The sequence below is a fragment of the Hipposideros armiger genome, unplaced genomic scaffold, assembly GCF_001890085.2.
Source record: "Hipposideros armiger isolate ML-2016 unplaced genomic scaffold, ASM189008v1 scaffold_657, whole genome shotgun sequence".
Classification (NCBI taxonomy): Eukaryota; Metazoa; Chordata; class Mammalia; order Chiroptera; family Hipposideridae; genus Hipposideros; species Hipposideros armiger.
In genome coordinates, this window is record NW_017732007.1 from 688,270 (window position 1) to 694,829 (window position 6,560).

Here is a 6,560-nt window from a genome sequence, read left to right on the forward strand (position 1 = left end):
TTAAATGTCAACTGTAATAAAAAATAAACATATATATATATATATATATATATATATATTTAAATGAATCGATTCATTGTATCTCAAAAATGGACACTTGTACCTGCTGGTAAGTAACATGTCCAAGTTTTATCAATGTAATTGGAATGCCCAGATTTAGTTCAATTCATCTGAAATCATAATTGGTTTGAACATGTGGACAGAAAAAACAAATAGAGCCATGAGAACAAAAACAAATAGAGCCATGAGAACAAAGAGCCTGAGCTAGAAAGATTATTAATGTGATACCAGATAATTTGGGCATAGTCACAAGGTGAAAGATGTTAATGAACTCTAGATAAGACAAGTTCAGGAAAATATCGCAATACCACTAGTAGAAGACAACTCTCTGGTGGCATAATCCCCCTCTTCCTTCAGGGCCAACTTAAAAGTTACTGTATGTTTTTTGCCAGCTGCCCAAGACTGTTAGCTGTTCCCTCATGTGAGATTGTACAAAACTTTATTCATCATTGATGGGGTTTTTTCCCACCAAAACAAAAAGAAAAACATATTGATTAGCACAAGCCTTGGAATGTGGTACATGCATATACTTAGAAAATATTATTGGAAAGGATGGATGGATAGATAGATTGATGGATGATAGAACAGGAAGAAAAAAAGGGAGGGAGAGAAGAAAAAAGTGCTATTCCTTCCTGGGAAGACAAAACAGTAGGGTCAGGCTGTGGGAACTTATATTTAAATTTCATTTAAATAACTCAAATTAATCAGAATCAGATACATTATTTTCCTTAGGAGCCTACAAGAAGGAACTTGTTTGTTTTGCTTTGTTTTATCCAGACAACATCTACATTCTCTTTGTACAAGCAATTTATCAAAGATGCCAGGCTGGAAACAACTGAGGTTTTTGTTTGTTTGTTTTTTTAAAATCTCTTGCTGAGGGAAAAAAACTTTTCATTGAGCTATCACATGCACCGTTATTTTTATTTGACTCTCAGTTGAAATGCCCCTGCTGCATAGCATATTGAATACTTTATTGACCATAAAATGTGCTGCAGCAATTAGAGTTTTTTTTTTCCAAGTGTTTTTGCCTTTCTAAAGGCATTTGGAGGCTCATTTCTGTTTATCAGTTTTTCAAGGATGTTTGCCATTTAGCAAAACTGAATCAGAAATTTAGGTAAATGTCTGACATCTTTGAACGAGTGTTTCCAAAATCTGCAATGAAACAGTGCAGGTTAAAGTGTGGTTAAGTTCCTAGTACTTATATAATCTACAAAGGTCTTTCACACTAGCTAACATTCTAGAAAAAAAAATGCATACTATGAAAACAAGCAGCCAATCCACTTAAGAGACTGCCTTACAATCATTTGACTGTGTCGAATAGTCTCTGAGTCCACAAGATGCTAGCTATACTCAAGTTATTTAAGAGGTAATCACTTCTGTTTGGTATCACCAAAGAAAACAGGATAGACCTCAGGGCAGACACCATATTTAAACAGCATGAACTTTCAGATCTCATGCTTCAGACACAGAGATTGTAACTAGGGACTGAGGACACAAAACACTGGAATTTTGCAAGTCAAAGAGCTGGATGCACACATTCACCAGTAAAGAGCAATTGAATTAATAAAAGGAAGGACGGCTCTTTCTGGTCTCTAAGGGACATACCTTGGCTATTTCCAGGAAGCTAACAGTGAATCAGAATGGAATGCTTGAGTTAGGACAGGAATGAAGCTTATGCCTTTTAAACCCTCCATTGTACATTTCCCTCCTGTGTCGCCCCCGCCCCAGGTTAGTAAGGAAGCCCGGGCTTGTCTTCAGGTGTCAGGACCCAACCTTTGTTGTTTTATGTGGATTACACAGCTACTTTTAAGGAAATGTCTGTGGAAGCATCATTTCTTTTCTGAAACTAGAGTCAAATTTATGCCCAAAGCCTTCCTGGTCTAACCTCATGACATTCAGTGAGGCAGGACAGGTGACTGCTACTGCAGAGCTTTGTAATCCACTCTCAGCCTCTTCTGTGTCTCTCCTGACTCCCTCATTGTGCCATAGCCATCAGCAAATGGGCAGAAACTCTAAGAGCTGCAGCTTACTTGTACGGAAAAATCTCCCCAGGCATTTGATGCAGCAATAGACAAAACAGAAATGTGCCCTCTTCACAGGAAGCTCCCATTCCAGTGACTTAAAATGAGCATCAGTTGGTATTAAGTTTCAGTTCTGCAAGATGAATAAGTTATAGAAGTCTCCTATACAACATAGTGCCTAGAGTTAACAATACTGTATTGCATACTCAAAATTTTATTAAAGGGTGAATCTCATGTTAAGTGTTCTTATCACCATAAAACAAATAAATAGAACAGGATAGGATAGAATAGGATAGAACAGAATGGAACGGAACAGAATAGAACAGAACAGAACAGTACAAGCATGTGGTAAGAGCTTGCATCTTCCTACAGCAGGCATTTTGCCAAGCACTGTATATGCAGTTTTCTTGTTTGTTTGTTTGTTTTTCTTAATTCGTTCAATAACATGTCTTTCATGTCTCTGCTTAGCTGTCTCCCTTATGAGGGAAGCGTCCTCTGGTCTCTTGACAAAATGTGACTTTTCCACTCCTCTACCACTGTCCATCAGTCTCACCCTGCTTTTTCTACGAAGCCCTCACCACTACCTAACAAGTTTATTTATTCATATTTGTTTATCTCTAGTCCCTTGCTAGAACATGAACTGTTTCAGGGCATGTAACTTAGTTGTTAATTCACTACTATCTGGCACATAGCGAGGGCTCGCTCAATAGCTGTTGAGCGAATGAATGCACGAATAACTACAAGCCACAGGTAGGACCATTACCCCAGTTTTACACATGGGGAAGCTGGCATTAAGGGAGAACAAGAAATTTGCCCAACATAACCCAGGGCTCAGACCAGGTCTTGCAGAGAAAAACCTCTCCTCTTGATCATTGCTCTAAATGGCTCCATGCCACACAACCATTTTCTCAACATGCCTACTAACTGAAGCTTCCCTAAGGCCTCAGGCTCCTAGGATGGAATGGAGACACTAAAGAGAAAAAAGGCCACTAAACAATGTATAGGGAAAGGCAAAAACACAACTGCAAATGTAATCCTGAGAAACTTCTGACTAAAACTCGACAGTCATGCTATACAGAGTTAACATGAAAATAAGTCCTACTGGGGGACAGTGGAAAGAACAAAGCTTTAAGAGTCACACTTGGGTGTCATTCGTGTCTGTCATTAATTATCTGTTCACTTTCTCAACCTCAGTTTTCATATCTATAAAGTGGGGGTGCTGCCTCCCTCCCTGCCACCTCCCAGTTGCTGGCAGAAGGAAATGAGATAATGAATGGAAAGTTTCTGGCACAAATTTTAAGTAGAATCAGTGACTCACTAGTCATGTTACTCTAATAAATCCTAAGCATCTAGACTGAAATAAAATTTGGTTTCAGTTATTCATCTAGTCACGCATCACATAAAAAAGCAGAGAGGAACAATGCGGAACATCTCCAAAAAGAATAATGACAGACAGCCTTTCTCCAGAGCATGTAAAACTGAAGGACAAGGGACTTGGTGGCAATCACAAGCAATGGTCTCTGATCCCATAGGAGGTGCTCCAAATTTCAGTGTATTTTCTGTGGATCAGGCTGGAGGTGGGGGAGGTGCAGCACCCACATATTTATTTGGACATAACTAATGAGCTTCCTAAGCATTCTTAGGGAAATCACCTAGCTTCAAATATTGGGTTGAAAAATGTGAAGTTAATGAAAGATCTTTAAAAGTACTGATAACCTTCTGTGTCTATTCACCAGAAACTTTGCACTTGAATTTATTGGGTTGTCTAAAAAATCAAGACGTATTTTTTCTGTGTTTTTCGTTGCAAAAATGCGTCATGACTTTTCCGACAACCCAATACATTAATACAATTCTCAGATGAACAAAATTTACAAATGTTCTATCTCTGAGGTAATCTTAGACATGTAGCTTCTCACAATTTCTCTAGTTGCTGACAGCAGAGTAGTAATGATCTTCAGTTATGTGATGGTCTAAGTGATACCAAAAAATTGCATTTTTTCCCTTAGATTGTATGAGAAGCTATAAATGGTTCTACCACCTTTAACACAGCCCAGGGAATGTAACGCATTTTTAATCTTATGGGCCTCTCTTTTTTTAATCAGAATATTTTCTTGACAACCTCAAAATCCCAGTCGACCTTACAGGAATATCAACTGACATACTATAGCTAAAAACATGGATTTTCATTTCTCTGTTTTTTTCCCGGTCACTAGAGAAATGAAGACACACTTCTTCTTCTGTTTGGTCAGGTTGAAATCTGGATTGTTTGGGGTTTTTGTTGTTGTTTAATTCTTCCACATAGGTAACATTTAGCGTTGAGCTAAGTATTATAAGGAATGTCTTTCAACTACAGCCTCTGTCCCTTGTGTGGGAGAATCCCAACTGCATGTTTACTATGACAGTTTAGTAACTACCTGACTGCCTTAAGAGGGACACACATGTGCTCTGGTGTTTCTTAGTTACTCCTCAAATTATTTTTTTTCTGAAAGCAAATCAATGAGCGCTCCAGATATTGGAGTCATTGGTTTTAAACTGCCCCGTAGGGGTATTGAAATGCAAATACAACACTCACATTGACAGAAAAGAAATGATAAGAAAGTCATCCAGCTCACCTCTCTGTGTAGGTTAGATCTCTGCCAAAACAGATAGTCAATCCATGTATCAATTCACGTACAGATTTGGACTAAACAACTATCAAGAATCTATATTCAAAAATTATCTGCCCCAAGAGAGCCCTTTACAATGGAACTTAACAGGTGCCATCCTGGAATTCTTCCTCTCAATATGTACAGTTTGAAAACGACACTAAGGAGATACCATCTATGTCAGGAAAGGGGAGAGCAGGCGTGGCTGGTGCTGCTTCCACCACACTTTGAAGAAAACAGCTCCGAAACAAGGTCTTACCCCCAGCTGCCTCTGAACGCACTGACTGCCACATCTCCCAACATCAAGTCCAACTCTGTTCGCCAGCTTATCTGACACATAGGGACCCGTGCCGAGCAGGACCAGAGTCTGTGTGGATGTTAATAGACACAGACCCCAAAAGAATTGGGGTTACGAGTCAGCCATACATGGTGGAATGAGGGTCAAGATGAAAACCACCTGGCTGGAACATTAAGCCGGGGCAAATCAGTGAAGTATGTGACATCCTCCATACCACAAATAATGGAAAAGGCATTGTTAAAATCCTCAAGCCAGTAATGAAGAAGAAAATCAAGCATGAAATACAGATATCGGAGAATTTGCAAGGCGGTCCCAACATCATCACACAGGCAGACATTGTAAAGACCCTGTGTCACGAACGCCCCTGCCTTGGTCTGTGAACACATAAACAACACAGACTTCAAACAGTTGCACCAGGCGTTAGCAGACAATGACACTCGATTTCACACGCATGAGACTGTGAAGGCCCTGGATTATTTTCACAGCACAGGAACCATGCACAGAGACATGATGCCCCATCGTGTCACGACTGACCATGAGCACAGAAAGCTGCAGCGAATAGACTGGGCTTTGGCTGAGTTTTACCATCCTGGCCAAGAACGTAATATCTGAGGTGCTTCCCAATGCTTCAGAGGCTCTGAGCTATGTGTAGACTATCAGAGGCGCGACCATCGTTTTGGATACATGGAGATTGGACTGTATGCTGGCAGGTACGATTGTCCGGAAGGGGCCGTTTTTCCCAGGGCATGACAATTATGACCAGATGGTGAGGATAGCCAAGGTTCTGGAGACGGAAGATTTACATGACTACACTGACAAGTACAGCACTGGATTAGATCCACGTCGCAATGGCAGCTTGGGCAGGCATTCCGGTAGGCAATGGGCACACCTTGTCCGCAGTGAAAACCAGCACCTGGTCAGCTCTGAGGCTTTAGACTTCCCGGACAAGCTGCCGTGATACCACCACTAGTCACGGCTCCCTGCAAGAGAGGCCATGGAGCACCCCTATTTCTACACTGTTGTGAAGGACCAGGCTCTAATGGGTTCGTGTAGCACGCCAAGGGGCAATACGCCTCTGATTTTTTAAATCAAATTTTTCATAACTCAGGGGATTCCCTTAAAAATTACCTGCAGGTGGGCCAGCTGAGTGGCTCGTTGGTTAAGAGCTGGCTTGAGACATCAGCTCTGAGCAGCAGGGCCCCGGTTCGGATCCCACATGGGCCAGTGACACCGCGCCCTCTACAGCTAAGATGAACAACAGCTCGACCTGGAGCTGGACGACGGCGTAGGCTGCAGTGGGGCTGCCTAAGCTACTGTGAGCGGTTGGCAGCCAGCATGAGCGCCCTCCAATGGCCAGCAAGCAACTGCCTCAGATGGGAAGCTCTCAATGATAATACCAACATAGGCCAGTGAAGTGACATCCTCCACAACTAGACTGAAGAACAAAAGGACAGCAACTTGTCTGTTCCCCTTTCCCTGATTCCCCAGTGCTGTTCCCCTACCCCAACTCCCCAATAAAATCTTAAAAAAAAAATT

The 6,560-nt window shown here is 41.4% G+C and overlaps 1 pseudogene; it reads left to right on the top strand.

Annotated features, from left to right (window-relative positions):
- LOC109372691 (casein kinase II subunit alpha pseudogene) overlaps positions 1 to 6,226 on the top strand; it is a 15,743-nt pseudogene extending 9,517 nt beyond the window's left edge.
- Positions 6,227 to 6,560: the final 334 nt, after the last annotated feature.